The sequence below is a fragment of the Peromyscus eremicus genome, chromosome 22 (assembly GCF_949786415.1).
Source record: "Peromyscus eremicus chromosome 22, PerEre_H2_v1, whole genome shotgun sequence".
Taxonomy (NCBI): domain Eukaryota; kingdom Metazoa; phylum Chordata; class Mammalia; order Rodentia; family Cricetidae; genus Peromyscus; species Peromyscus eremicus.
This window is the reverse complement of record NC_081437.1, coordinates 34,089,515-34,099,992: the sequence shown is the minus strand read 5'-3', so window position 1 is coordinate 34,099,992 and position 10,478 is coordinate 34,089,515. Positions and strand designations below refer to the sequence as shown.

The 10,478-nt window shown below is 35.5% G+C and overlaps 1 non-coding gene across 1 annotated transcript; it reads left to right on the top strand.

Annotated features, from left to right (window-relative positions):
- Positions 1-7,390: 7,390 nt before the first annotated feature.
- On the top strand, positions 7,391-7,524 carry LOC131897777 (small nucleolar RNA SNORA64/SNORA10 family). Its single transcript, XR_009375795.1, has one exon. It is a non-coding gene; the product is annotated as a small nucleolar RNA SNORA64/SNORA10 family (small nucleolar RNA).
- The last annotated feature ends 2,954 nt before the right edge of the window (positions 7,525-10,478 follow it).

Genomic DNA, 10,478 nt, shown 5'->3' with positions numbered 1-10,478 from the left:
TGCTCTAGCTAGAACTTCGAGTACTGTATTGAATATATACAGAGAATGTGGACAGCCTTGTCTTGTTCCTGATTTTAGTGGAATCGGTTTGAGTTTCTCTCCATTTAGTTTGATGCTGACTGTCAGCTTGCTGTATGTTGCTTTTATTATGTTTAGGTATATTCCTTGTATCCTTGATCTCTCCAAGACCTTTATCATCAAGCGGTATTGGATGTTGTCAAAGACTTGTTTAGTTTCTAATGAGATGATCATATATTTTTTTCAGTTTGTTTATATGGTGGATTACATTGAAAACTTTTTATATCTTTAACCATCCCTGCATCTCTGGAATGAAGCCTATTTGATCATGGTGGATGATTTTTTGTATGTGTTCTTGGACTCTGTTTGCCAATATTTTTTTTTTTTTTTTTTTTTTTTGGTTTTTCGAGACAGGGTTTCTCTGTGTAGCTTTGCGCCTTTCCTGGAACTCACTCTGTAGACCAGGCTGGCCTCGAACTCACAAAGATCCACCTGCCTCTGCCTCCCGAGTGCTGGGATTAAAGGCGTGCGCCACCACCGCCCGGCCAATTTTTTTTTTTTTTTTTTTTTTGCCAATATTTTATTGAGTATTTTTGCATCAGTATTCGTTAGCAAGACTGGTGTGCAGCTCTCTTTCTTTTTTGCATCTTTGTGTGGTTTGGGTTATCAGGGAACCTATAGCCTTATAAAAAGAATTTGGCAATGTTCTTTCTCTTTCTATTTTGTGGAACAATTTGAGGAGTATTGGTATTAGCTCTTCCTTGAAAGTCTGATAGAATTCTGCACTGAAACCATCTGGCTCTGGGGTTTTTTTGATTGGGAGCATTTTGACGACTGTTTCTATTTCCTTAGGGGTTATAGGTTTATTTATATTGTTTATCTAGTCTTGATTAAATTTAATACCTATCAAGAAAACTGTCTGTTTCTTTTAGATTTACCAATTTTGTAGAGTACAAGTCTTTGAAATATGATGTAATGATTCTCTGCATTTCCTCTGTGTTTTATCCCACTTTTCATTTCTGATTTTGTTAATTTGTATATGCTCTCTCTGCCTTTTGTTTAGTTTGGATAACGATTCGTCCATCTTGTTGATTTTGTCAAAGAACCAACTCTTTGTTTCATTGATTCTGTGTATTCTTTCCTTTGTTTCTATTTTATTGATTTCAGCCCTCAATTTGATTATTTTGCCATCTACTTCTCCTGGATGAATTTGCTTCTTTTTGTTCTAGAACTTTCAGGTGTGCTGTTAAGTAACTAGTGTAAGATTTCTCCAAATTCTTTATGTAGGCACTTAGTGCTAGAACTTAGCAATGTTTTCATAGTGTCCCATAAGTTTGGGTATGTTGCGCATTCATCTTCATTGAATTCTAGGAAGTCTTTAATTTCTTTATTTCTTCCTTGACCCAATGGTAATTCATTTGAGAGTTGTTCAGTTTCCATGAGTTCATAGGCTTTCTGTAGTTTGTGTTGTTGAACTCTAACTTTAGTCCATAGTGATTTTATATCTCTCTCTCTCTCTCTCTCTCTCTCTCTCTCTATATATATATATATATATATATATATATATATATATATATTTGTGTGTATGTGCTATGTTATGTATAGGCATGCATTTACTCTATATAAATGTACCATATAAATGTAAATAAATATGCCATATATGTGTGTATATATATATATATATATATCACATAGTACATGAACATATCATACGTGTATATATATATATATATACATAAATTTCTTTCTCTTAATCCAGTGACCTATTCTGTTAACACTATAGTTCATAGGGAAGAAGAAAATATTTCTACATATATTCATTGTCATTTGAATGAATTCTACATAAATAGTATTATTGGTAATAAATAGTTCTCTTTTGTTTTTGGTTAAATGTATTGGTAATAAATAGTTCTCTTTTGTTTTTGGTTAACTTTAAATGGCTATAAATTTCATGGTTAGGTAGCCACCGTTTCTTAGATAACTCAGAATTCCTTTAGCATCATGTACCTTCTATCCACATGGTTAATCAGCCTTTAACTTCTCAAGGCTTTTATTCATTGGAGTCATGGGTGAATTCTCACCTTAATTTTTATGGAATTACCCTATGAGATTTTAGGATATGAAAATATCTTGTTGAAATCAATAATTTAAGAAAGAAAAGACAGTTATAATTTTGTGTTAAAGACTGCACTGACAAAAGCAGATGAATCTTCTGCAAGAGCTTGTTGGAGTTTCGGTAAGCTTCCTCATTTAGGAACTCATGTGTAGAAGAGGGAGCTATTAAATACCTCATATAAACCTTCAATGCAGAAACATGCTGAGTGCTTAATATTTACCAGATGATTTAATGCATGGATTCATTTAATTGTTTCTGAAATGCTGTAAGTGGACTGTAGATAGCCTTGTTTTACAAATGAGGATGGAGAAGTTCAAGGCACCAAGTAGTATAGCCAAGGTTATTGGTGGTAAGATCTGTAACTGCGCACCCAAACCCACTCACTGCATTGCCTTCTGAAACCTGAACATTCCTTTCCACTTGCTGTGAGTCTCATACTTATTTCTAAAGGGAGTAAAGATGAATGTGGTAAGAATTTCACCTCTTCATTCCTGAATCAGGTTGGATGTTTCCTTACACCTAGTAGGAAATGGTATGATGTCAAGTTGCCTTATGGTCTTTGCCCAGACTGGCTTTCTAAGTTAAATTTCTCCTTCAAGATTTCTCTGGTGGTAGATCATAGCATCCATGGACAAATATATTTGGTGCTATGAAGACCATTCCTTTTCCAGAAGCCTCAAGTTTGAAGCAACGGAATTGAACATTCCCACAGTAACAAGTGAAATGATTCCCAGTGATAAAACAGGAAGATTAAAAACAACTTTGTACCATCAAAATCTCCCAAAGAGCACTGCCCAGTGGGGAAATGTTCAAATACTCAAGACTATAGGGGACATCTCTCGTTCCATCCATGAAAGCCATTTTATAAATTATTGGGAACACATATTCCTGTCAAGGATGTAAGCAACATAAGCTTTTGTTCATCCATGGTGGCAATAGAAATTGCAGCTACTTCGGAATATAGATTGACAATAAAGTGAAACACTCTTGCCTTATAATCCAGCAATTATACTCCTGTGTATTTATGCATGGAGAGAATGAGGAAAGAATACTGAAGACAGATAGGTTGAGCACAAAGGAATTTTAAAGTGTTGAAAGTCTTTGGTGTAGCCATGTAATAGTAACTTTCTTTCTTGGATTTTATTTATTTATTTATGTTGTGTGTATGTGTACTAATGCCATGATGAGAAAGTGGACCTAAGAGGACAAATTACAGGAGAAATTTCTAAAGATTGAACTTATGTGGTGAAGCTTGATGACAAGATAAATACATTTACCATTTGTGTTATTTCATTCAGCCAGTTATTTTAAATGCAACTTTGGAATATTTTTTTTGTATTTCTTATATTTTTCTACAAATATAAAATTGACTTGAAATGAAATCTGTTCACAAAGGTTATTGTATATAACTTTGCATTAAACAGCTCATAGAATAGTCTTTTTTATTCTATCTGGTTTAAGACACATTAAATATCTGAATTGTTAGTTTTGTAGTTTTTGTTGAAGGCATCAGGCATCTGAATATTTGATATCATAATGTCTTCATAATGTTGGCATTTTAAAGGAACTTCCAAGTTCTACATGTTCATATGAATTTCAATTTATTGTCAAAGTTCATAAATTAAATTTTGATGTCTTCTTTAGAAGATCAGTTGATATTCTATACCTACTACTTTTAACTGTGGTCTTTCAAAAATCTTAACAGAAACCACAGACTTTTGGAGGAATTTTAGGTAGCATCTAAAAAATAATTAAAGTTGGGTGTGTTGATAGTGAGGATCATATCCCAGCCTTGTTCATCGTCTGAAAGTCCTCTCTCTTTGAGCTATTTATTTATTTATTTTTAAGGAAGAGTTTTATATAGTCCAAGGTGAATTGGCTATGTAGTGGATACTGGATTGAAGTATTGATTTTCCTGTCTCCACTTCCCAGTGATATGCCATTATAACTTGCTGACATATTTTTATGTTTATTTTTAATGAATTATTGATATAATTAACATTTCACAAACAGACATTAGGTCATCCTGTTCAAAATCTTATCACTGTTAATAAATAAAACTTTCTGGTAAGCCCATGTTAGTCTTTGTGCAAACATATTCTGAGAGAAAAATAGTCATTAAATCCACAAAAAAGACCTCTTAGTTGATGGTAAACTATTGGTGTAAATAATAATGAATAATTAGGCACACTGTGGTGAAAATGGTGTTGGGTCAGTAGAAGAAAAGAATAGGAATATTTGCTATAGGTCATACACTGAGCTGGGTAACTGCTTGCACTGATTGTGCTCTGACAATCAAGGAATGGGTTTTCTCAGCTTAGTCAGAAATGCTTAGGGAGGCATCTACCCAGTGCTGGTGAAGTCATGAATCTTGGAAGAGAACCTACAACTCCCATTTCACTAAACCAGCATAATCCCTAACTACCTTCTCCATATTTGTGCTTAAACTTACAGATAAATATATTCCTCATCCTTCATCAAGGAAACTTCTCTTTGCAATAGATGGAGAATATTATGAAAAACCACAACTGATCAAAATACAGAGTTAAGGAGCCCAGTCTCATTGGAAACATCTACAAAGCAACTCCCACACCTAAGGTTCATGGAAAGATTGTAAGAGCCAGAGGATCAGTGAGTTTGCTGTGAGACTGTAGTCTAGTAATATCAGGAGCTATATCCATAAAGTCTCACCAACATGACTGCTTAAACATGAGATGAACAAGGAAAACAATAGACATGCCAAAGTTGATCAGAGAAAGCCCACCCTTAACCTCACACAAAGAACTATAGGCAACTAAGGAAAGGTGAGATGTACCTGTCATCTACTTCAATTTTAACATTAATTCTATGGGGTAGAAATTGTATTACCTTATTTGAGTTTAGGATTGAAGCCAGCCAACTGGTCTACCCACTTCCAAGGATTGTACTGTAGAGTAATTCTCTTAGCTCATGGCTTCTTATTTTGACTTAGTGGTTTTATTTAGTCTGAATTTTTATTTCAATGACTGATGAAACACCCAGAGGGAAGACTTGAATGTACAGCATTTTAAAGAATGGATTCTTGTGGTATTTTTGCCTTAATGTAGAGTAGTTTCTTTTCCAGATTATACTTTATTCATTCATTATATTTTTGCTTTCTTTCACTGATTCATAAACAATAAATTCAGGTTTTAATATTGTTGGCCCTTCTGCCTGTTTTTGCTTCCAGGTCTTGATGTTCTTTCTTCCTCATCCCCCCATCCACACACTTTCTGCTTTATTTTTTTTTAATTTCCACTTGAGAATACATATTCTCTTCTGACATCAACTATCCCCACATCTACAAAATTAATCTCCTGTTATCAATTAAACAAATAGCATAATGAAAAGTAACTCATTAGCTCTCCACCATAAAATTCACTTTTTAATGTGATTATTTGAAACTTCATTAATAGTATGCTAGAATAATCTTTTATTTTAAAACAATGACTGAAATTGCTTTGCAGAGTTGGCATTTAAATGAATAATCAGATGAGCATTGTTTGGCTCATGAATAAGTCATCTCCATCAGCAACTGTAGTAGAATGCCTGAGTGATATGGTAGAAGTATAGGAGCACAGATTACACCAGTCAGCACAGAATAGTCAGGTGAGGGAGCAAATGCTGAAGTGAACATCTTTTCTAGGTCTGGCACAACTTTGAAGGCAAATTTGGCTTACCTGTTCTAATAGTGTATGTAGCACCTGGAGAGAAACTTTTCCTAATTATTAATGTGAGAAAAAGAAACCACTCTCTGGAAAGAAATACATTTACAGAAAACTACACAGGAAATATATTGCCATAACAGACACTTCTGTTTCTTGTGACTTGTGTCTTCTGCCTACCTCAAGTAGCTATGACTACAGTGAACTTTTCTCAAGTTAAGACTTACCGTAGCCATCCTTTGCATTCACCTTACCATTGATTTCTAGTATTTTCTACATTTTCCCTGGCTCTTCTTCAGTGATAATTGTAATCTTAAAAGGTAGGAATTTTGCATGCAAAGGCATCCTTCTATTAAAGGACCACAGAAAGGGAATGGATGCTGGAGTTCTTGTGTTGCTTTGTTTTAGAGTTCGGAATTCTGAAATGATTTACTATGATCTTCAGAAATCTCAGGTTGCTACTGAGAAATATTAACAGTATGCCTTACATTGATTATTTTTATTTTGCCAGTATCACTCAATTCCAACCTGTCAGTCTTGCAATCATCTTCCCATAAACTGTTCCAAGTCCTTTTAAGAGTTTAATTTTTGGTGCTAACGATAAATGAATTCTGTTGTCACTTTTCTAAAAAACAAACACATAGACAAAAAACATTGTGCACTGACTTTTCTGCAAGAGATACTTTCTTTTCATTTTCTTTTAGATTACAGAAATTTTGTTATGACTTACTTCAATGTCCATGTTTCAAGATATTCAAGTGCTTCCAGATTAGCCCTGGATTCACAGTGGACCCTGTAACTCTGCTTCAGTGTTCCTGTTTATCATATCTTGGAGAAAATTTACTCTTGTCCTTTAATTTTCTATAGTATCTGCTGCAATGTACCACTACTTCATCATTAATTACCTATGGGGCAGGTTAGAGACTCAATTTCCACAATAGTATTATCTCCAACTCTCATGCTTTAATGTACCCGAACTCTTGTTTTGTGTGTTCAGACCACATTTGCCTCTCTCGTGATGAACACATCTCTGAAGCTGTGGAAATAAGTAGAAATGTGTTAATATCACCGGCTGATAAGATTCACTTTTTTTTGCGTGCCCTGAGCATAAAATGTACTCATTCTGTCATGCTGGGGTAGAAAAGAAATTTGGGGGAATTAAGGGTGTACTAGAAGAGCAAGGGCAAGCTGTCTCTGTGGTTTTCCCCATCATGATCTTGACCTCACTTACCCTATCTGAGGAGGGGGAGGGTGGGATGTGGGGAAGTGTGGGGAGCTGGAGAAAGGGGAGGCGAACTGGGAATAGTATGTATAATGAAAAACAACCTTTTTAAAAATAAAAAAAAACCCTAAGAAAATATAAAAAGGAAAAGAAAAGCAAGGGCTTCTTACTCTTCTGGATTTAGATTCTTGCTGATGGAGAGTCAAGAATTTCAATGTAACTGATCAAATCTTTGTGGGAGTGCTTGTAAAACAAGTATACACTGTTTCATGAGAAATATCTCAAGCAAAAGTATTAGGGCAGCTGATGCAGGCTTGTGAGATGGCTCAGCAGATCCAGATGGTTGCCCTCACTTTCTCACTCTGCATAGTTACACTAGGTTTTACCCGTGTGACTTTCGTACCGGGAGAGAGAGAAAAAGAGTTCCTCAAGTACTTTTGATTGGCCTCACAGTGGCCTCTCTTGCCTAGAGGAGCACCACAGGTCCTACTAAAAAAAAAAAAAAAAAAAAAAAAAAAAAAAAAAAAAAAAAAAAAAAAAAAAAGATGGTTGCCCTCAAGCCTGATGACCACAGTTCAGTCTCCCAGACCTACAGTGTTCAAGAGAAGAATTGAACTCTGCAAGTTGTCATCTGCCTTCCATATGCATACTATGACATGTATATTAAAACACGAACATCAACACATATACATGCACATACAAATAGCTAAATAAATATAATCAAATGTGGTGATATTATATTCTCCAAAATATTGTGTACCCTAATAAACTTACCTGGCGTCAGAGAACAAAAAAGCCACTAGATACTTAGGATAGGCAGTGGCAGCACACGCCTTTAATCCTAACATTCCAGAGGCAGAAATCCATCTGTTCAAGGATACAGCCAAGCGTGGTGACTCATGCCTTTAATCCCAGAAAGCGAGCCTTTAATTCCAGGGAGTTATGATAGAAAACAGAAAGGTATATAAGGCGTGAGAACCAAAAACTAAAAGCATTTGGCTGGTGAGGCATTTGACTGGTTAAGCATTCAGGCTTTTGAACAACAGTTCAGCTGAAACCCATTGGGATGAAGACACAAAAGCTTCCAGTCTGAGGAAACAGGGTCAACTGAGGAACTGGAGAGGTGAGGTTAGCTGTGGCCTGTTCTGCCTCTCTGATCTTCCAGTGTTCACCCCAATACTTGGCTTCAGGTTTGTTTTTATTAATAAGACTCTTTAAGATTCCTGCTACAATCAAATAGCATGCTTAAGGCAAAATATGCTTTAAATCATTGTATTTTTTTGGTGTTTAATATTATCAGCACTTTTTTCTCAATTGTAAACCTGTAAAATACCCCTCATGCATCATGGTATATTCCCATAACTTTGTAACTAGGCCATTTTTACTCAATTTTAAAAAGTTTACCCCAAATTAAATCATATATAGATTATATCCATTGAATAATATGGCATTGAAGCTACAAAATCACCTATCATTAAGATATCTGAACATATTTCATTCCTTATTCTCATATTTGAATCTGTTCCCTTGAATATGCTTTCTCCTTTGCTTCATGAACTCCCTCACTTTTGTAAAAATTCAGTTCTGTGGTATGGATCACAATCTCAGCCGAACTTAAGTAGAGATCTCTGAGGAGCCCCCGCTAAGTATGTAGCCAGCCATATGGAGATAATGTCTCCTATATCTGGTGACAGTATAATTTTTTTTTTGTGCTACAGAATCAACAGATAGTTCCTGGCAGTGATATCATATAAGTTTACCCCAAAGCAAGTACACCAATTTGCTATCCACAGAAAATCTCTGGCCTAAGGAAAGAAGACCTAAGGTTTTTCACCCAGTAAGTGTACATTATTCCTGACAATAAACAAGAAATATGCGAGTTTGTGGGTGTGGTATTCATCTTCTTTTCTACCTTTATTTTCATAACTCTGAACAAAATTTAATGATTTTGTAATCTCTCAGCACCTGAAGAGCTATCTATGTGGAGTACATACTTTTATTTTGTTTTTTATATCTATTCTGGCACTATTGCCCAGAGTTCCTAGAGGATCTTTTCTTCTGGCCACAGCCTCTCTATCCTTCAAGGACAAACCATTGGATAACTCTATTCCATCCACTCAAAATTCCACTGTCCTTTTAAGTTACATTATGTGTAAAAGTTTTAGCCAAACAATGCAGTGTCAGTTGACTTTCATTGTTTTCCTAGCCACTTCTAATACCTCCCTGGCTAGGTATGTTGATTTAAATCTCAAAGTTCTATCTGATGTTTTTTCTCCAAATGATGTATCTATTTCTCCAGCACATTGAATTACTTCTGTATTGAGAAATTTACTTCTACTTAATTGTGTTATCAAAAGAATTATCTTAGCATTTTGCTTATAGACTATGCCTTTGGAAAGGGAATTTAGGGACATAAAATCAAACCACTTGAAATCAACTCTAAATTCTTGCCAAGACTAACTTGAACATAGAGTGTGTGGCAATTCCTGACAATAAACGAGAAATATTTATAGCTTAGTATCTATAAAAGTCTAACATAAAGCCTAGTATATGGTATGTTATTAATACAGATCACATTTTGGAGTTGGAGAGATGACTCAGCAGCTAAAAAGAATTTGCTGCTCTTCCTGAGGACCAGGGTTCCATTTCTAGCATCCACACAGTGGCTTGCAACCACCTCTAACTCCAACCTAGTGATTCAATGCCCTCTTCTGTCCTCCATGGGTACATGAGTATAACTTCACATATATACCCTCATAGTCACACATATACATAATATAAATATTTTTGAAATATTGCCTTTTGTGAAAAAATACAGATAATATAGATCACAGGCACAAAAAAAGATACATATAATTATTCTATACCAATTATAGGAGAACCAAAAATGTGTACTCAAGACTCTGGAGCTTGTATAAATCAATGAAGAAAATTCAGGCTTTGTAGTTAGAAGCAAGGTCATTCTTTGTGTGCTACCAGCTACTTACAAGAAAAGTCTGTGGTTCATTTTTAGTTTTGGCTTCTTGATAAAATAGATGCAGCTTTGGTCCAAGAGGAGCAGGCTACATCTTGGGCTTTCATAAGAATTTGGCAGTGTCATCCCTGTGGTATTGGTTTTGAATTCACAAAAGAAGCAATGTGGTAAGGGTCCTGAGGAGAAGCTAAGGCCAGGCACTATGTGACACAGCCACAGTCCTCACAGAGTGTCCCACAGAGGTGATTGCAAAGGTAAGACTCCAGGTGAAATGGAGACCTCTAGACACTGGAATTGCCTGGACCCAGGGATTACTCCCAAGGAGAGTTGTAGGTATGCAGTAGCTGGCCTAAGGGGCAATTTGTATGGTTGAGTTAGCAAAGTTGGAAGGGTAGGGCTACTGAGTTATTTGGAGCACAAGGATTACATTATAAACCCTAGGTTTCAGGCATAGATCTACAGGAT